This window comes from Anas acuta, chromosome W (genome assembly GCF_963932015.1).
Source record: "Anas acuta chromosome W, bAnaAcu1.1, whole genome shotgun sequence".
NCBI lineage: Eukaryota > Metazoa > Chordata > Aves > Anseriformes > Anatidae > Anas > Anas acuta.
In genome coordinates, this window is record NC_089016.1 from 12095110 (window position 1) to 12118323 (window position 23214).

Below are 23214 nucleotides of genomic sequence, written 5' to 3' on the forward strand. Positions count from 1 at the left end.
CTAACCCTAACCCTAACCCTAAAACAACCCTGAACCTAAACCTAAACCTAAAAATAACGCTAACCACAATCCTAAACCTAACCCTAATCCTAAACCTACTCCTAACCCTAACCCTAACCCTAACCCTAATCCTAACCCGAAACCTAACCCTAACCCTAACCCTAACCCTAACCCTAACCCTAACCCTAACCCTAAGCCTAGCCCAACAATCTAATCGTAACACTAACCCATCCCTGAGCCTAAAACAACCCTAAGCCTAACACTAATCGTAATACTACAACTAAACATAACCCTAACCCTAACACTTAGCCAACCCTAACACTAACTTACCCTAACCCTAACCCTATCCCTAACACTAAAGAGAACCCTAAACATAACCTTAAATCTAACCCGAACCCTAACCCTATCCAAACTCTAAACATAACCCTAACAATACCCTAACCCTACCCCTAACCCTAACCCTATCCCTACCTATGACCCTAACCCGAACACTAACCCTAAACCTAAGCCAACCGTAAACCTAAACCTAACTCTAAAACTAATCCTAACCCTATCCCTAACCCTAACCAAAACCCTAACCCAAAGCTAACCCTAACCCTAAACATAACACTAACCCTAAACCTAATCCTAAAAATAACACTAATCCTAAAGCTAACCCAAACCCTAACAGTCTAATCCTAATCCTAACCCATCCCTAAGACTGATACAACCCTAAGCCTAAAAATAACCCTAAACCTACAACTAACCCTAACCCTAACCCTAACACTAACCCAAACCTAATTTACCCTAATCCTAACCCTATCCCTAACCCTAACAAGAACCCTAACCCTAAACCTAACCCTAACCCTAATCCCAACCCTAAAACATCACTAAGCCAAACACAACACTAAACCTAACCCTAACCCTAATCCTAACGCTAACACTAACCCGAACCCTAACCCTAACCCTAACCCTAACAGCAACCCTAACCCTAAACCTAACACTAACCCTAATCCTAACCCTAACACAACCCTCACCCTAACCATAACCCAACCCTAACACTACGCCTAAAACTAACCCTATCCCTAACTATGAACCTAAAACAAACCCTACACCAAACCCTAACCAGAACCCGAAACCTAACCCTAACTCTACCCCTAACTATGACCCTATACCTAAATATGACACTAACACAAACCCTACCCCTAAACCTAACCAGAACCAGAACCCTAACCCTAAGCTAACCCAACCCTAAACTTAAGGCAACCCTAACCCTAACACAACCCTAACCCTAACGCTAACCCTAACCCTAACCCTAACCCTAACCCTAACACTAACCCTAACCCTAACCAGAACCCTAAACCTAAACCTAACTCTAAACCTAACCCTAACTCTATCCCTAACCAGAACCCTAAACCTAACCCAAAACTAAACCTAACCCTAACTCTAAACCTAACCCTTAACCTTAACCTAAACCTAACCCTAATCCTAACCCTAAACGTAACCCTAACCCTAACCCTAACCCTAACCCTAACCCTAACCCTAACAGCAACCCTAACCCTAAACCTAACACTAACCCTAATCCTAACCCTAACACTAATCCGAACCCTAACACTCAAACCCTAACCCTAACCCGAACCCTAACCCTAACCGTAAACCTATCCCTAACTATGACCCTAAACCAAACCCTATCCCTAACCCTAACCAGAACCCTAATCCTAAACCAACCCTAACACTAAACCTAACGATAACCCTAACCCTAAACCTAAAACTAAAACAAACCCTAAACATAACCCTAACCCTAATCCCAACCCTAACCCATCAATAAACCAAACACAAACCTAACCCTAACCCTAATCCTAACACTAACTCAACCCTAACGCTAAACCTAACGCTAAAACTAACCCTAAACCTAACTCTAAACCTAACACTAACCCTATCCCTAACCCTAACCAGAACCATAACCCTAACCCAAACCTAACCCTAAAATTAACTCTAAACCTAACCCTAACCCTTACCCTAAACCTAACACTAATCCTAACCCTAACCCTAACCCTAACCCTAAAACTAACCCTAATCCTAACCCTAACACTAATCCGAACCCTAACACTCTAACCCGAACCCTAACCCGAACCCTAACCCTAACCAAACCCTAAACCTACCACTAAACCTAAACCTATCCCTAACTTTGACCCTAACCCAAAACCTATCCCTAACCCTAACCAGAACCCTAACCCTAAACTAAACCTAACACTAAACCTAACGCTAAACCAAAACCCTAATCATTAACCTAACCCTAACACTAACACTAAATCTAACCCTAATCCTAAACCTAACCCTAACCCTAACCCTAAACCTAAACCTAACCCGGACCCTAACCCTAACATAAACCCTAAGCCTAACCCTAATACTAACCTGAAACCTAACCCTAACCCTAACCCTAACACAACACTAAACGTAAACCTAAACATAAACCTAATTCTAACCCTAAACCTAATCCTAACGCTAACCCTAACCCTAACAGTCAAATCCTAACCCTAACCCATCCATAAGCCTAAAACAACCCTAAGCCAAACCCTAACCCTAACCCTACAACTACCCCTAACCCTAACACTAACTCAACCCTAACTTACCCTATACCTAACCCTATCCCTAACCCTAACCAGAACCCTAAACCTAAACCTAAACCTAAACATAACCCTAACCCTAAACCTAACCCTAATCCTAACCCTAACTCAGCCATAACCCTAACCCTAACCCTAAAACAACCCTGAACCTAAACCTAAACCTAAAAATAACGCTAACCACAATCCTAAACCTAACCCTAATCCTAAACCTACTCCTAAACCTAACCCTAACCCTAACCCTAATCCTAACCCGAAACCTAACCCTAACCCTAACCCTAACCCTAACCCTAACCCTAACCCTAAGCCTAGCCCAACAATCTAATCGTAACACTAACCCATCCCTGAGCCTAAAACAACCCTAAGCCTAACACTAATCGTAATACTACAACTAAACATAACCCTAACCCTAACACTTAGCCAACCCTAACACTAATTTACCCTAAACCTAACCCTATCCCTAACACTAAAGAGAACCCTAAACATAACCCTAAATCTAACCCGAACCCTAACCCTATCCAAACTCTAAACATAACCCTAACAATACCCTAACCCTACCCCTAACCCTAACCCTATCCCTACCTATGACCCTAACCCGAACACTAACCCTAAACCTAAGCCAACCGTAAACCTAAACCTAACTCTAAAACTAATCCTAACCCTATCCCTAACCCTAACCAAAACCCTAACCCAAACCTAACCCTAAACCTAAATCTAAACTTAAAGCTAAACCTGACCCTAACACTTACACTAAACCTAAACCTAATCCTAAACCTTAACCTAACCGTACACCTAACCCTAACCCTAACACTAATCCAACCCTAACACTAACTCAACCCTAACCCTAAACCTAACCCTTACCCTAAACCTAACCCTATTGCTAACCCTAATCCTAACCCTAACTCTAACCCTAACCCTAACCCTAACACTAACACTAAAACAAACCCAAACCCTAAACCGAACCCTAAACCGAACCCTAACCTTAAAGCTAACCTAACCCTAAACCGAACCCTAAGTCTAAACCGTAACCCTAACCCTAACCCTAATTCTAACCCTATCCCGAAATCTAACCCTAACCCACACGCTAACCCGAATCCAAACCCTAACCCTAACCCAACCCTCACCCTAACCATAACCCAAACCTAACACTGCACCTAAACTTAACCCTATACCTAACTATTATCCTAATCCAAACCCTACCCCAAAGCCTAACCAGAACCCGAACCCTAAACCTAACACTATCCCTAAAAATGACCCTATCCCTAAATATGACCGTGACGCAAAACCTACCCCTGAAAGTAACCAGAACCAAAACCCTAACCCTAAGCTAACCCAACCCTAAACTTAACAGAACCCTAACACTAACACAACCCTAAACCTAAACCAAACATAACCCTAAACCTAACCCTAACCCTAAACCTAACCAGAACCCTAACACTAAACCTAAATCTAAACCTAACCCTAACACTATCCCTAACCCTAACCAGAACCCTAACCCTAACCCAACCCTAAAACTAAATCTAACTCTAAACCTAACCCTAACCCTAACCCTTACCCTAAACCTAACCCTAACCCTAAGCCTAACCCTAATCCTAACCCTAACACTAATGATAACCCTAACACTCTAACCCAAACCCTAACCCTAACCCAACCCAAAACCTAACCCTAACCCTACCCTAAACCTACCGCTAACCCTAACCCTATCCCTACCTATGACCGTAACGCAAACACTAACCCTAACAGTAAGCCAACCGTAAACCTAAACCTAACTCTAAACCTAAACCTAACCCTATCCCTAACCCTAACCAGAACCCTAACCCAAACCCAAACCTAACCCTAAACCTAAATCTAAACTTAAAGCTAAACCTAACCCTAACCCTTACACTAAACATAAACCTACTCCTAACCCTAACCCTAAACCTAACCCTACACCTAACCCTAACACTAAACCAACCCTAACACTAACTCAACCCTAACCCTAAACCCAACCCTTGCCCTTACCCTAACCCTAACCCTAACCCTAACCCTAACACTAAACCTGACCCTAAACCAACCCTATCCCTAACGCTAGCCCTTACCCTAAACTTAAACCTAATCCTAACCCTAAACCTAACCCTAAACCTAACGCTAACCCTAACCCTAAACCAAACCCAAACCCTAACCCGAACCCTAACCCTAAAGCTAACCTAACCCTAAACCGAACCCTAAGTCTAACCCGTAACCCTAACCCTAATCCTATATCTAAACCTCTCCCGAACCCTAACCCTAACCCAAACCCTAACCCGAATCCAAACCCTAACCCTAAAAATAAGCCTACACCTAAACCTAAACCAAACCCTAACCCTAACCCAACCCTCACCCAAACCATAACCCAAAACTAACCATACGCCTAACCCTAAACCTATCCCTAACTATGAACCTAACCCAAACCCTACACCAAACCCTAACCAGAACCGGAACCCTAACCTTAACACTATCCATAAAAATGACCCTTTCCCTAAATATGACCCTAAACCAAACCATACCCTTAAAACTAAACAGAAGCAGAACCCTAACCCTAAGCTAACCCAACCCTAAACTTAACACAACCCTAACGCTAACACAACCCTAAACCTAACCCTAACCTAAACCTAACCCTAACCCAAACCCTAACACTAACCCTGTCCCTAACCCTTACCAGACCCATAACCCTAACCAAAACCTAACCCTAAAATTAAGACTAAACCTAACCCTAACCCTTACCCTAAACCTAACACTAATCCTAACCCTAACCCTAACCCTAACCCTAACCCTAACCCTAACCCTAAAACTAACCCTAATCCTAACCCTAACACTAATGGGAACCCTAACACTCTAACCCTAACCCTAACCCGAACCCTAACCCTAACCTTAACCCTAAACCTAACCCTAACCCTAACCCTAAAACTAACCCTAATCCTAACCCTAACACTAATGCGAACCCTAACACTCTAACCCAAACCCTAACCCAAACCCTAACCCAAACCCTAACCCTAACCAAACCCTAAACCTACCACTAAAACTAAACCTATCCCTAACTTTGACCCTAACCCAAAACCTATCCCTAACCCTAACCAGAACCCTAACCCTAAACTAAACCTAACAGTAAACCTAACGCTAAACCAAAACCCTTACCATTAACCTAACCCTAACACTAACACTAAATCTAACCCTAATCCTAAACCTAACCCTAACCGTAACCCTAAACCTAAACCTAACCCGGACCCTAACCCTAACCTAAACCCTAAGCCTAACCCTAATACTAACCTGAAACCTAACCCTAACCCTAACCCTAACACGAACCCTAACCCAAACCAACGCTAACCCTAAACCTAAACCTAACCCTAACACTAATCCTAACCCTAAGCCAACCCTAAACATAAACCTAACTCTAAACCTAACCCTAACCCTATCCCTAAACCTAAACAGAACACTAAACATAACCCTAATAGAATCCTGACCTGAACCATAACCCTAACCCTAACCCAAACCTAAACCTAAACCTAACTCTAAACCTCACCCTAACCCTATCCCTAACCCTAACCAGAACACTAACCCTAGCCCTAATCCAGTCCTGACCCGAAACCTAACCGTAACCTTAACCCAACCCTAAAACTAAACCTAACTCTAAACCTAACCCTAACCCTATACTTAACCCTAACCAGAAAACTAAAACAAACCCTAATCCAAAAGTGACCCGGACCCAAACCCTAACCCTATCCCAACCCTAAATCTAAACCTAACTATAAACCTAACCCTAACCCTATCCCTAACAATAACCAGAACCCTAAACCTAACCCTAAACAAAAACCAAAACATAACGCTAACCCTAACCCTAACCCTAACCCTAACCCTAACCCTAACCCTAACCCTAACCCTAACCCTAACCCTAACCCTAACCCTAACCCTAACACTACCCTAAAACTATCCCTAAACATAACCCTAAACCTAACACTAATCCTAAACCTAACCCTAATCCTAAAGCTAAGGCTAACCATAACAGTCTAATCCTAACACTAACACATCCCTAAGCCTGAAAATACCCTAAGCCTAAAACTAACCCTAAACATACAACTAGATCTAATCCTAACCCTAACACTAACCCAACCCTAACTTAACTTAATCCTAACCCTATCCCTAACCCTAACCAGAACCCTAACCCTAAGCCTATCCCTAAACATAACCCTAAACCTAATCCCAACCCTAACGCATCACTAAGCCAAACACACTAACCCTAACCCTAACCCTAACCCTAATCCTAACCCTAACTTAACCCTAAACCTAACCCTAAACCTAAAAATAAACCTAAGCATAATCCTAACCCTAACACTAAACATAACCCTAACCCTAACCCTAACCCTAATCCTAATCCTAACCCTAACACAACTCTAAACCTAACCCTAAACCTAAAAATAAACCTAAGCATAATCCTAACCCTAACCCTAACACTAAACATAACCCTAACCCTAACCCTAACCCTAACCCTAACCCTAACCCTAACTCTAACCCTAACCCTAACCCTAACCCTAACACAACCCTAAACGTAAACCTAAACATAAACTTAACCCTAACCCTAAACCTAATCCTAAATCTAACCCTAACCCTAACAGTCTAAACCTAACTCTAACCCCATCCCTAACACTAACCAGAACTCTAACCCTAACCCTAATCCAATCCTGACCCGAACCCTAACCGTAACCTTAACCCAACCCTAAACCTAAACCTAACTCTAAACCTAACCCTAACCCTATACTTAACCCTTACCAGAAAACTAAAACAAACTCTAATCCAATAGTGACCCGGACCCAAACCCTAAACCTAACCCAACCCTAAATCTAAATCTAACTATAAACCTAACCCTAACCCTATCCCTAACAATAACCAGAACCCTAAACCTAAACCTAAACATAACCCTAAACCTAACCCTAATCCTAACCCTAACCCTAACCCTAACACTAACCCTAACACAACCCTAAAACTATCCCTAAACATAACCCTAATACTAAACCTAACCCTAATCCTAAAGCTAAGGCTAACACAACCCTAACACTAACACAACCCTAACCCAACCCTAACCGTAAACCTAAACATAAACCTAACCCTGTCCTGGTTTCAGTTAGCACACAAATTAGCACTCTGCTGCGCCTGTTTTCCAAATTGAGTATTATAGTACATTATTTTCCGTATTTGCTCTCTGTCGTGTTGTTTATCCTCTCCGGGCCCTGGTTTCAGATCATTATGGTACTGTGTGTTGTAGCAATGGCTTATGAGACGATGAAATATGTGGTCATGACTCTAACTTGTTATTTGTATTCAGTAACATCCTCGACTCTGTACTTTGGAAACTGTATCTTGGAAACTATTAGCAATTATACCTATTGTTTTTTTCCATTAGGGAGTCAATCCGTGGAGGGGAAAGGGGAGAATGTTTTTCCTTACTTGCTTACTCTCCCTTTCTCCTTCACCACCCCTGTATCCTCCTGGATCACTCTGCCTTCCTCCTTCACCACCCTCTGTATCCAAACAGCTATGTCTCCACCAACTAACAAAAAAGAAACACAGACTTTCCTAGGTGTTGTGGGGTTTTGGAGAATGCACATCCCAAATTACAGTCTGATTGTAAACCCACTCTACCAAGTAACCCGTAAGAAGAATGAGTTTGAATGGGGCCCTGAACAACGACAAGCCTTTGAACAAATCAAGCAGGAAATAGTCCATGCAGTAGCCCTTGGGCCAGTTCGAACAGGACCAGATGTAAAGAATGTGCTCTACACTGCAGCCGGGGAGAACGGCCCCACCTGGAGTCTCTGGCAGAAAGAACCTGGGGAAACTCGAGGTCGGCCCCTGGGGTTTTGGAGTCGGGGATACAGAGGATCTGAGGCCCGCTATACTCCAACTGAAAAGGAGATATTGGCAGCATATTGTCGTGGTTTCGCTCGAGTGGGCAGCCGAGCTCCACCACAGCCGCTCTCTCACTCCCCCTCCTCAAAGAGGAATGGGGAGAAAATATGTGAAAGGGGCTCAAGGATTGAGATAAGGACGAGAAAATCACGCAATAATTAGTGTAACGGGCAAACCAGACTCAGCATAAAAAGACAGATAGTAAGATTTATTGCTCATTACTAACAAGCTAGAGAAGTGAGAAACAAAGGAAAGAACCCAAAAGCACCTTCCCCCCCATCCACCCTCTTCCACCTCCTCCCCCCGAGCGGCGCAGGGGAACGGGGGAATGGGGGTTATGGTCAGTCTACAGCACTTCTTCTCTGCCGCTCCTTCTCGGTCACTCTCGTCCCCTGTGCTGTGGGGTCCCACCCACGGGATGCAGTCCTTGACGAACTGATCCGGCGTGGGCTTCCCACAGGCAGCAGCTCTTCCAGAACTGCTCCAGATATGGGTCCGTACCACGGGGTCCATCCCTCAGGAGAAAACTGCTCCAACCTGGCTCCCCTACGGGCAGCAGCTCCTGCCAGATCACCTGCTCCTGCGTGGTCTCCTCTCCACGGGCTACAGGTCCGGCCCGGAATCTGCTCCGGCAGGGGTCTTCCACAGGCGGCAGCCTCCGTCGGTGCAGGGCCACCTGCTCCACCGTGGTCTCCCCCACGGGCTGCAGCGTGAAACCCTGCTCCACCGTGGTACTCCATGGGCTGCAGGGGGACATCCTGCTTCACCATGGTCCTCACCACAGGCCGCAGGGGACTTCTGCTCCGGCGCCTGGAGCACCTCTCCCCCTCCTTCTACACTGACCTTGGCACCTGCAAGGCTGTTCCTCACTCCCTTGACTCTCCCGGCTGCTGTGTGGCGCAGCGTTTTTTTTCCCTGTCTTAAATATGCTCTCACAGAGGCGCAAAACAACATCGCTTATTGGCTCAGATCTGGAAAACAACGGGGCCCTTCCCAAACATGGGGCGGCTTCTAGATCTTTCTCACAGAAACCACCCCTATGGCCCCCTGCTACCAAACCTTGCCACGTAAACCCACTACATTCCACCCCTCGCCTCTGTGAAAAGCATATTTAAGATTACTCACAATATACTCTTACTTTACAATTATCACAACAACCTTCACAAACTTCACTTAAATCAAAAAGGAAACAAAATTCACCACACCAAAATAAACATAACATCATCACAACACCGACAAGGTGGACATTTTACACACACACCACCCCTCGTCCCTTCACCACACTAACATCTCACAGTTACTGCTTTCTTAAATTCTTCACAACTTGTACATTCTTAACAATCATCCTGCGCATATTTTGCCCGTTACTTCTACCAACTATCATCCTTATCTCAAATTCCTCGAGCCCCACGTTGGGCGCCAAAAAGGACTGTCGTGGTTTCGCTCGAGTGGGCAGCCGAGCTCCACCACAGCCGCTCTCTCACTCCCCCTCCTCAAAGAGGAATGGGGAGAAAATATGTGAAAGGGGCTCAAGGATTGAGATAAGGACGAGAAAATCACGCAATAATTAGTGTAACGGGCAAACCAGACTCAGCATAAAAAGACAGATAGTAAGATTTATTGCTCATTACTAACAAGCTAGAGAAGTGAGAAACAAAGGAAAGAACCCAAAAGCACCTTCCCCCCCATCCACCCTCTTCCACCTCCTCCCCCCGAGCGGCGCAGGGGAACGGGGGAATGGGGGTTATGGTCAGTCTACAGCACTTCTTCTCTGCCGCTCCTTCTCGGTCACTCTCGTCCCCTGTGCTGTGGGGTCCCACCCACGGGATGCAGTCCTTGACGAACTGATCCGGCGTGGGCTTCCCACAGGCAGCAGCTCTTCCAGAACTGCTCCAGATATGGGTCCGTACCACGGGGTCCATCCCTCAGGAGAAAACTGCTCCAACCTGGCTCCCCTACGGGCAGCAGCTCCTGCCAGATCACCTGCTCCTGCGTGGTCTCCTCTCCACGGGCTACAGGTCCGGCCCGGAATCTGCTCCGGCAGGGGTCTTCCACAGGCGGCAGCCTCCGTCGGTGCAGGGCCACCTGCTCCACCGTGGTCTCCCCCACGGGCTGCAGCGTGAAACCCTGCTCCACCGTGGTACTCCATGGGCTGCAGGGGGACATCCTGCTTCACCATGGTCCTCACCACAGGCCGCAGGGGACTTCTGCTCCGGCGCCTGGAGCACCTCTCCCCCTCCTTCTACACTGACCTTGGCACCTGCAAGGTGCCAATTACCTTGCCACGTAAACCCACTACACATATGAAGGAGTTCGATCTGCTTCGGAGGTGGTCGGTACTGAAGCGCAGCTCCTCCTAGCACCCCGATTGCCGGTACTAGGCTGGATGTTCAATGGAAGGGTCCCCTCTACGCATCATGCAACTGATGCTACATGGAGCAAGTGGGTTGCACTGATTACTCAGCGGGCTCGAATAGGAAACCCCAGTCGCCCAGGAATATTGGAAGTGATCATGGACTGGCCAGAAGGCAAATACTTTGGGATATCATCAGAGGAGGAGGTGGGTCGTGCTGAAGAAGCCCCACTGTACAACCAGTTGCCAGAGAATGAAAAGAAATATGCCCTGTTCACTGATGGGTCCTGTCGTATTGTGGGGAAACATCGGAGATGGAAGGCTGCTGTATGGAGTCCTACGCGACGAGTTGCAGAAGCTGCTGAGGGAGAAGGTGAATCGAGTCAGTTTGCAGAAGTGAAGGCCATTCAGCTGGCTTTAGACATTGCTGAACGAGAAAAATGGCCAGTTCTCTATCTCTACACCGATTCATGGATGGTAGCAAATGCCCTGTGGGGATGGTTACAACAATGGAAGCAAAACTGGCAGCGTAGGGGCAAACCCATCTGGGCTGCTGCATTGTGGCAAGATATTGCTGCTCGGGTAGAGAACCTGGCTGTGAAAGTACGCCACGTAGATGCTCATGTGCCCAAGAATCGGGCTACTGAAGAACATCAAAACAACCAGCAGGTGGATCAGGCTGCTAAGATTGAAGTAGCTCAGGTGGACCTGGATTGGCAGCATAAAGGTGAATTATTTATAGCCCGATGGGCCCATGACACCTCAGGCCATCAAGGTAGAGACGCAACATACAGATGGGCTCGTGATCGAGGGGTGGACTTGACCATGGACGCTATAGCACAGGTTATTCATGACTGTGAAACATGTGCTGCAATCAAGCAAGCCAAACGGTCAAAGCCTCTTTGGTATGGAGGACGATGGCTGAAATATAAATATGGAGAGGCCTGGCAGATTGATTACATCACACTCCCTCAAACTCGCAATGGCAAGCGCCACGTACTTACAATGGTGGAAGCAACCACCGGATGGCTGGAAACATATCCTGTGCCTCATGCCACTGCCCGGAACACCATCCTGGGCCTTGAAAAGCAAGTCCTATGGCGACATGGCACCCCAGAAAGAATAGAATCAGACAATGGGACTCACTTCCGAAACAACCTTATAGACACTTGGGCCAAAGAACATGGTATTGAATGGGTGTATCACATCCCCTATCATGCACAAGCCTCCGGGAAAGTTGAACGATACAATGGCCTGTTAAAGACTACCTTGAAAGCAATGGGCGCTGGGACGTTCAAAAACTGGGATACGCATTTGGCAAAGGCCACCTGGTTAGTCAATACTAGGGGATCTACCAACCGAGCTGGACCTGCCCAATCAAACCTGTTACGTACTGTAGATGGGGATAAAGTTCCTGTAGTGCATGTAAAAAATATGCTGGGTAAAACAGTCTGGGCTACTCCTGCCTCAGGAAAAGGCAAACCTATTCGTGGAATTGTTTTCGCTCAGGGACCTGGATACACTTGGTGGGTGATGCAAAAGAACGGAGAGGTGCGGTGTGTACCTCAAGGAGATTTAATACTGGGTGAGAATAGCCCATGAACTGAATTGTACCATGTTAATTAGTATATTACACTGTATGTTATCACTACCATGATTACTATAGGTGACTAATTAGAATGTATGGAAAAGAGTGTAACCTGAGCATGACATAAATGGTATGGAATAAGGGGTGGATAGATGTCCTGGTTTCAGTTACCACAGAATTAATTTTCTTCCTAGTAGCTGGTGGAATGCTGTGTTTTGGCTTAGGATGAGAAGAGTGCTGATAACACCCCGATGCTTTAATTGTTGCAGAGCAGTGCTTATACTAAGCCAAGGACATCTCAGCCTTTTGCTCTGTCCTGCCAACGGACAGGCTGGGGGTGCAGTAAAAGCTGGGAGGGGACAGACCCAGGACAGGTGACCCAAACTAGCCAAAGGGGTATTCCATATCATCTGACGTCATGCTAAACAATATATAAGGGGTGGCTAGCCGGGGGGAGGGGACCGGACTGCTCGGGGTTAGGCTGGGCATCGGTCAGCGAGTGGTGAGCAATTGCATTGTGCATCACTTGTTTGTACATATTATTATTATTTCCCTATTATCACCATATTATTATTATTGTTATTATTGTTCTTATTGTTATTATTATTTTGTTATTATTATTTTCCTGTCTTATTAAACTGTCTTTATCTCAACTCACGGGCTTCACTTTCCATTTCTCTCCCCCGTCCCAGAGAGGGAGGGGGGAGGGTGAGCGAACGGCTGCGTGGTGTTTAGCTGCCGGCCGGGTTAAACCACGACAAACCCTAACCCTAAACCTAATCCTAACGCTTACCCTAACCCTAACAGTCTAATCCTAACCCTAACCCATCCCTAAGCCTAAAACATCCCTAAGCCAAACCCTAACCCTAAACCTACAACTAACACTAACAGTAACCCAACCCTAACTTACCCTAAACCTAACCCTATCCCTAAACCTAAGCAGAACCCTAACCATAACCCTAACACTAACCCAACTCTAACCCTAACCCTAACTCTAAGCCAACCCTAAACCGAACCCTAAGTCTAACTCGTAACCCTAAACTTAACCTTAAACCTAACCCTTATCCTAACCCTAACTCAAACACAACCCTAAACCTAACGCTAAACCTAACCCTAAACCTAAACCTAATCCTAACCCTAACACAACCCTGAACCTAACTCTTAACCTAAAAATAACAATAACCCTAACCCTAATCCTAACCCTAATCCTAAACCTAATCCTAATCCTAACCCTAACCCTAACCCTAACCCTAACTCTAACCATAACCCTAACCCTAACCCTAACCCTAAACCTAACCCTATCCCTAACCCTAAGCCTAAACCTAACCCTAATCCTAAACCTAACCCTAACCGTAACCCTAACCCTAACCGTAACCTTAAACCTAACACTAAACATAACCCTAACCCTAAACCTAACCCTAAACCTAACCCTAATCCTAACACTAACTCTAAACCCAACAGTCTAATCCTAACACTAACCCATCCGTAAGCCTAAAACAACCCTAAGCCTAACGCTAACACTAACACTACAACTAAACATAACCCTAACCCTAACACTTAGCCAACACTAACACGAATTGACCCTAACCCTAAACCTATCCCTAACCCTAAATAGAACCGTAACCCTAACCCTAACCCTAACGCGAACCCTAACCCTAACCCTAACCCTAACCGTAACCCTAACCCTAAGCCAACCCTAAACCTAAACTTGAATCTAAACCTAACCCTAAACCAATATATAACCCTAAACCAAACCTGACCCAAATCCTAACCCTAACCCTAACACAACCCTAAACCTAAACCTAACCCTAAACCTAACCCTAAACATAACCCGAACCCTAAACCTAACCCTAAACCTAACCCTAATCCTAACCCTAACACAACCCTGAACCTAAACATAAACCTAACAATAACGTTAACTATAATCCTAAACCTAAACCTAAACCTAACCCTAACCGGAACCCTAACACTAACCCTAAACCTAACCCTAAACCAAACCATATCCGTAACCCTAAAGAGAACCGAACCCTACACCTTACCCTAACCCTAACCCTAACCCTAACCCTAAACTTAACCCTAACCCTACAACTAACTCTAACACTAACCCTAACACTAACCCAACCCTAACTTACCCTAATCCTAACCCTATACCTAACCCTAACCCGAACCCTACCCCTAAACCTAACCCGATCACTAAACCTAAGCAGAACCCTAACCATAACCCTAACCCTAAGAAAACCCTAACCCTAACACTAACTCTAACCCAAACCTAACCCAAACCCTAACACTAATCCTAACCCTATCCCAAACCTAAACCTAAACCTAACTCTAAACTTAACCATAACCCTATCCCTAACCATAACCAGAACACTAACACTAATCATAATGAAATCCTGACCCGAACCGTAACCCTAACTCTTACCATAAGCCAAACCTAAACGTAAAATTAACTCTAAACCTAACCCTTACCCTATCCCTAACCCTAACCAGAAACCTAAATGTAACCCTAAACCTAACACTAAACATGACCCTAACACTAAACCTAACCCTAAACCTAACTGTAATCCTAACACTAACTCAACCATAACCCTAAACCTAACGCTAACCCTAACCCTAAACCTAACCCTAATCCTAAGCCTAACACAACGCTGAACCTAACGCTAAACCTAACAATAACCCTAACCATAATCCTAAACCTAATCCTAACCCTATCCCTAAACCTAACCCTAAACCTAACCCTAAACATAACCCTAACCCTAAACCTAACCCTAAACCTAACCCTAATCCTAACCCTAACTCTAAACCCAACAGTCTAATCCTACCACTAACCCATCCCTAAGCCTAAAACAACCCTAAGCCTAACGCTAACCATAACACTACAACACTACAACGGAGGTGCTCAATGCCTTTCGGAGGTGCTCAATGCCTTCTCGGAGGTGCTCAATGCCTTCTTTGCCTCAGTCTTTAGCGGCAAAACCGGTTGCTCTCTGGATACCCAGTACCCAGAACTGGTGGAAGGGGACGGGGAGCAGGATGTGGCCCTCACCATCCACGAAGAACTGGTTGGTGACCTGCTACGGCACTTGGATGTCCACAAATCGATGGGGCCGGATGGGATCCACCCAAGGGTACTGAGAGAACTGGCAGATGAGCTGGCCAAGCCCCTATCCATCATTTATCAGCAGTCCTGGCTATCGGGGGAGGTCCCAGCTGACTGGCGGCTAGCAAATGTGACGCCCATCTACAAGAAGGGCCGGAGGGCAGACCCGGGGAACTACAGGCCGGTCAGTTTGACCTCAGTACCAGGGAAGCTCATGGAGCAGATCCTCTTGGGAGTCATCATGCGTCACTTGAAGGGCAAGCAGGCGATCAGGCCCAGCCAGCATGGGTTTATGGAAGGCAGGTCCTGCTTGACGAACCTGATCTCCTTCTACGACAAAGTGACGCGCTGGGTGGACGAGGGAAAGGCTGTGAATGTGGTCTACCTTGACTTCAGCAAGGCTTTTGACACCGTCTCCCACAGCATTCTCCTCAAGAAACTGGCTGCTCTTGGCTTGGACTGGCGCACGCTTCGTTGGGTTAGAAACTGGCTGGATAGCCGGGCCCAAAGAGTTGTGGTGAATGGAGCCAAGTCCAGTTGGAGGCCAGTCACTAGTGGCGTCCCCCAGGGCTCGGTGCTGGGGCCGGTCCTCTTTAACATCTTCATCGATGATCTGGATGACGGCATTGAGTGCACCCTCAGTAAGTTTGCAGATGACACCAAGCTAGGTGCGTGTGTCGATCTGCTCGAGGGTAGGAAGGCTCTGCAGGAGGATCTGGATAGGCTGCACCGATGGGCTGAGGTCAACTGCATGAAGTTCAACAAGGCCAAGTGCCGGGTCCTGCACCTGGGGCGCAATAACCCCAAGCAGAGCTACAGGCTGGGAGAGGAATGGTTGGAGAGCTGCCAGGCAGAGAAGGACCTGGGAGTGATGGTGGACAGTCGGCTGAATATGAGCCAGCAGTGTGCTCAGGTGGCCAAGAAGGCCAACGGCATCCTGGCTTGTATCAGAAACACTGTGACCAGCAGGGCCAGGGAGGTGATCGTCCCCCTGTACTCGGCTCTGGTGAGGCCGCACCTCGAGTACTGTGTTCAGTTTTGGGCCCCTCGCTACAAGAAGGACATCGAGGTGCTTGAGCGGGTCCAAAGAAGGGCGACGAAGCTGGTGAGGGGCCTGGAGAGCAAGTCCTATGAGGAGCGGCTGAAGGAGCTGGGCTTGTTCAGCCTAGAGAAGAGGAGGCTCAGGGGTGACCTTATTGCTCTGTATAAGTACATTAAAGGAGGCTGTAGCGAGGTGGGGGTTGGCCTGTTCTCCCATGTGCCTGGTGACAGGACGAGGGGGAATGGGCTAAACTTACGCCAGGGGAGTTTTAGGTTAGATGTTAGGAAGAATTTCTTTACTGAAAGGGTTGTGAGGCATTGGAACGGGCTGCCCAGGGAGGTGGTGGAGTCACCATCCCTGGAGGTCTTCAAAAGACGTTTAGATGTAGAGCTTAGGGATATGGTTTAGTGGGGACTGTTAGTTTTAGGTCAGAGGTTGGACTCGATGATCTTGAGGTCTCTTCCAACCTAGAAATTCTGTGTGATTCTGTGTGTGAACTAAACCTAACCCTAACCCTAACACTTAGCTAACACTAACACTAACTAACCCTAACCCGAACCCTAACCCTAACCCTAACCATAACCGTAACCCTAACCCTAAGCCAACCCTAAACCTAAACCTAAATCTAAACCTAACCCTAAAACTATCCCTAACCCTAACCAGAACACTAAACGTAACCCTAAACCAAACCTGACCCGAACCCTAACCCGAACCCTAACCCAATCCTAAACCTAAACCTAACTCTAAACCTAACCCTAACCCTATCCTTAACCCTAACCAGAAAACTAAAATTAACCCTAATCCAATACTGACCCTGACCCAAACCCTAACCCTAACCCAACCCTCACCCTAACCATAACCCAACACTAACACTACGCCTAATCCTAACCCTATCCCTAACTATGAAGCTAACTAAACCCTACCCCAAACCCTAACCAGAACCTGAACCCTAACCCTAAACCTATCCCTAACCCTAATCCTAACCCTAACCCTAACCCTAACCCAACCCTAACATTAACACTCTAACCATAACGCTAACACTAATCCTAAACCTAAAACTAAAACAAACCCTAAACATAACCCTAATCCTAATCCTAACCCTAACACAACCCTAACACAATCTTAAAACTAATGCTAAACCTAAACCTAAACACAACCCTAACCCTGAACCTAACCCTAAACCCAACAATAACACTAACCATAATCCTAAATCTAACCCTAACCCTATACCTAACCCTAACCCTGACCCTAACCCTAACCCAAACCTAACCCTAACCCTAACCCTAACCCGAAACCTAACCCTAAACCTAACCCTAAACATAACCCTAAACCTAATCCTAAACCTAACCCTAAACCTAACCCTAATCCTAAACCTAACACTAATGTCGTGGTTTAACCCGGCCGGCAGTTAAACACCACGCAGCCGTTCGCTCACCCTCCCCCCTCCCTCTCTGGGACGGGGGAGAGAAATGGAAAGTGAAGCCCGTGAGTTGAGATAAAGACAGTTTAATAAGACAGGAAAATAATAATAACAAAATAATAATAAAATAATAACAATAATAATACAATGGTGATAATAGGAAAGTAATAATAGTATGTACAAACAAGTGATGCACAATGCAATTGCTCACCACTCGCTGACCGATGCCCAGCCTAACCCCGAGCAGTCCGGCCCCCTCCCCCCGGCTAGCCACCCCTATATATTGTTTAGCATGACGTCAGATGGTATGGAATACCCCTTTGGCTAGTTTGGGTCACCTGTCCTGGGTCTGTCCCCTCCCAGCTCTTACTGCACCCCCAGCCTGCCCGTTGGCAGGACAGAGCAAAAGGCTGAGATGTCCTTGGCTTAGTATAAGCACTGCTCTGCAACAATTAAAGCATCGGGGTGTTATCAGCACTCTTTTCATCCTAAGCCAAAACACAGCATTCCACCAGCTACTAGGAAGAAAATTAATTCTGTGCTAACTGAAACCAGGACAACTAAACCCAACAGTCTAATCCTAACCCTAACCCATTCCTAAGCCTAAAAAATCTCTAAGCCTAACCCTAACACTAACTCTACAACTAACCCTAACCCTAACCATAACCCAACCCTAACCCTAAACCTAACCCTATCCCTAACCCTAACCAGAACCCTAACCCTAACTGAACCATAACCCTAAACCTAACTCTAAACCTAACCCTAACCCTAACTCTAACCCAACCCTAAACCGAATCCTAACACTAAACCTAACCCTAACCCAAACCTAAACCTAAACCTAACTCTAAACCTAACCCTATCCCTATCCGAAACCCTAACTTGAACACTAACCCTAACCCTAATCCAATCCTGACCCGAACCCTAACCGTAACAATAACCCTAAACCAAACCTAACCCAAAACCTAACTCAAAATCTAAACCTAACCCTATCCCTAACCCTAACAAGAACTCTAAACCTAACTCAAACCTAACCCTAAATCTAACTCTAAACCTAAACCTAAACATAAACCTAAACCTAACCCCAAACCTAACTCTAACCCTAATCCTAAACCTAACACTTACCCTAACCCGAACACTAACCCTACACCTAACCCTAACCCGAACCCTAAACATAACCCAACCCTAAACCTAACCCTAATCCTAACACTAACAAAACCCGAAACCTACCCGTAACCCTAAAGCTAAACCTAGACCTAACAATAAACCTAACCCTAAACCGAACCCTAACCCTAAACCTAACCCTAACCCTAACCCTAAACCTAACCCTAACCCTAACCCTAAACCTAAATATAACCCTAACACTAATCCCAACTCTAACTCATCCCTAAGCAAAACACAACCCTAACCCTAACACTAATCCTAACTCTAACTCAACCCTAATCCTAAACCTAATGCTAACCCTAACCCTAAACCTAACCCTAACCATAAATCTAACACAACCCTAAACCTAACCATAACACAACCCTAAACCTAACCCTAAACATAATCCTAAACCTAACAATAAATATAACCCTAACCTTAACCCTAACGCAACCCTAAACCTAACGCTAATCCTAAACCTAAACCTAAGCCAACCGTAAACCTAAACCTAACTCTAAACCTAACCCTAACCCTATCCCTAACCCTAACCAGAACCCTAACCGTAACTCAACCATAACCCTAAACCTAACTCTAAACCTAATCCTAACCCCAACCCTAAACCTAACCCTAACCCTACCCTAACCCTTCCCCTAATCCTAACCCTATCCCTACATATGACCCTAAACAAAAACCTACTCCTAACCCTAACCAGAACCAGAACAATAACCCTTACCCTAACCATAACCCTAAACCTAACCCTAAGCCTAACCCTAACCAGAACCCTAACCATGACCGAACCATAACCATAACCTAAATCTAAACCTAACGCTAAACATAACCCTAAAACTAATACCAAACCTAAACCATCCCTAAGCCAAACCCAACCCTAAACCTAACTCTAAACCTAACCCTAACCCTATCCCTAACCCTAACCAGAACAATAACCCTAAACCTAATCCAGTCCTGACCCGAACTCTAACCCTAACTCTAACCCTAAGCCAACCCTAAACATAAACCTAACTCTAAACCTAACACTAACCGTATCCCTAACCCTAACCAGAACCCTAAACGTAACCCTAAACCTAACCCTTATCCTAACCCTAATCCTAACCCTAACTCAACCATAACCCTAAAACTAAAGCTAACCCTAACCCTGAACCTAACCCTAATCCTAACCCTAACACAACCCTGAACCTAACCCAAAACCTTACAATAACCCTAAACATAATCCTAAACAAAACCCTAAATCTAACCCTAAACATAAACCTAACCCTAAACCTAACCCTAAACCTAACCCTAATCCTAACCCTAATTTAAAACCCAACAGTCTAATCCTAACCCAAATCCATCCCTAAGCCTAAAACAACCCTAAACATAACCCTAACCCTTCACCCAAACGTATACCTAATCCTAACCCTAAATATAACCCTAAACCGAACTCTACCCCTAACCCGAAACGTAAACCTAACACTAACCCTAACGCTAACCGTAACCCTAAACCTAACCCTAATCCTATCCCTAACCCTAAGCCAACCCTAAACCTAAACCTAACTCTAAAACCTAACCCTAACCCGAACCCTAACCCTAACCAGAACCATAACCATGACAGAACCGTAACCATAACCTAAATCTAAACATAACGCTAAACGTAACCCTAACCCTAATCCCAACCCTAACCCATACCTAAGCCAAACACAACCCTAAACCTAAACAAAAACGTTACAATAACCCTAAACATAATCCTAAACCTAACCCTAATCCTAAATCTAACCCTAAACCTAAACCTAACCCTAACCCTAACCCTAACCCTAAACCTAAACATAAACCTAACCCTAAACATAACCCTAAACCTAAACCTAACACTAAACCTAACCCTAATCCTAACCCTAACACTAAACCCAACAGTCGAATAATAACACTAAATAATCCCTAAGCCTAAAACATCCCTAAGCCTAACCCTAACCCTAACCCTACAACAAACCCTAAACCTAACCCTAACACTAACTTACCCTAACCCTAACCCTATCCCTAAACCTAACCAGAACCCTAACCCTAACCCTAAACCTAACCCAACCCCTAACCCTAAACCTAACCCTATCCCTAACCCTAAACAGAACCCTAACCCTAACACTAACCCTAACCCAACCCTAACTCTAACCCAACCCTAACCCGAACCCTAACACTAACCCTAAACCTAACTCTAAACCTAATCCTAAACCTAAACCCAAACCTAACCCTAAACCTAACCCTAACCCTAATCCTAACCCTAACAAAACCCTAACCCTAAACATAACCCTAATCCTAACCCAAATTCAACCCTAACCCTAAACATAACGCTAACCCTAACCCTAAACCTAACCCTAATCCTAACCCTAACACAACCCTAAACCTAACCTTAACACAACCCTAAACCTAACCCTAAACCTAAACCTAAACCTGACCCTAACTCTAACCCTAAACCTAACCCTACCCCAAACCCTAAACCTAACCCTAAACTTAACCCTAAACATAACCCTAACCCTAATCCCAACACTAACGCATCCCTAAGCCAAACACAACCCTAACCCTAAACGTAACCCTAATCCTAACACTAACACAACCCTAAACCTAACCCTAACACAACCGTAAACCTAAACCTAAACCTGAACCATACCCTAATCATAATCCTAACCCTAAACCTAACACTAAATATAACCCTAACCCTAACCCTAACCCTAACCCATTCCTGAACCTAACCCAAAACCTAAAAATAACCCTAACCATAATCCTAAACCTAACCCTAATACTAAATCTAACCTAAAACCTAAACCTAAACCTAACCCTAACCGTAACCCTAACCCTAACCCTAAACCTAAACCTAACCATAAACATAACCCTAACCCTAAACCTAACCCTAAACCTAACCCTAATCCTGACCCTAACACTAAACCCAACAGTCAAATCCTAACCCTAACCCATCCCTAAGCCTAAAACAACCCTAAGCCTAACCCTAACACTAACCCTACAACAAACCCTAAACCTAACCCTAACACTAACCCAACCCTAACACTAACTTACCCTAACCCTAACCCTATACCTAAACCTATACCTAAACCCTATACCTAAACCCGGTCCTCTTTAACATCTTCATCAATGATCTGGATGACGGCATTGAGTGCACCCTCAGTAAGTTTGCAGATGACACCAAGCTAGGTGCGTGTGTCGATCTGCTCGAGGGTAGGAAGGCTCTGCAGGAGGATCTGGATAGGCTGCACCGATGGGCTGAGGTCAACTGCATGAAGTTCAACAAGGCCAAGTGCCGGGTCCTGCACCTGGGGCGCAATAACCCCAAGCAGAGCTACAGGCTGGGAGAGGAATGGTTGGAGAGCTGCCAGGCAGAGAAGGACCTGGGAGTGATGGTGGACAATCGGCTGAATATGAGCCAGCAGTGTGCTCTGGTGGCCAAGAAGGCCAACGGCATCCTGGCTTGTATCAGAAACACTGTGACCAGCAGGGCTAGGGAGGTGATCATCCCCCTGTACTCGGCTCTGGTGAGGCCGCACCTCGAGTACTGTGTTCAGTTTTGGGCCCCTCGCTACAAGAAGGACATCGAGGTGCTTGAGCGGTGTCCTGGTTTCAGTTAGCACAGAATTAATTTTCTTCCTAGTAGCTGGTGGAATGCTGTGTTTTGGCTTAGGATGAGAAGAGTGCTGATAACACCCCGATGCTTTAATTGTTGCAGAGCAGTGCTTATACTAAGCCAAGGACATCTCAGCCTTTTGCTCTGTCCTGCCAACGGACAGGCTGGGGGTGCAGTAAGAGCTGGGAGGGGACAGACCCAGGACAGGTGACCCAAACTAGCCAAAGGGGTATTCCATACCATCTGACGTCATGCTAAACAATATATAGGGGTGGCTAGCCGGGGGGAGGGGGCCGGACTGCTCGGGGTTAGGCTGGGCATCGGTCAGCGGGTGGTGAGCAATTGCATTGTGCATCACTTGTTTGTACATATTATTATTATTTCCCTATTATCACCATATTATTATTATTGTTATTATTGTTATTATTAT

At 45.6% G+C, this 23214-nt stretch overlaps 1 long non-coding RNA gene across 1 annotated transcript in view; it reads right to left on the reverse strand.

Annotated features, from left to right (window-relative positions):
* The window catches only part of LOC137846970 (uncharacterized), a 475040-nt gene extending 464260 nt beyond the window's left edge, over positions 1-10780 (reverse strand). Inside the window, exon 1 of the long non-coding RNA XR_011090685.1 lies at positions 9582-10780. This is a non-coding gene — a long non-coding RNA (uncharacterized lncRNA). The remainder of the gene's footprint in view (positions 1-9581) is intronic.
* Positions 10781-23214: the final 12434 nt, after the last annotated feature.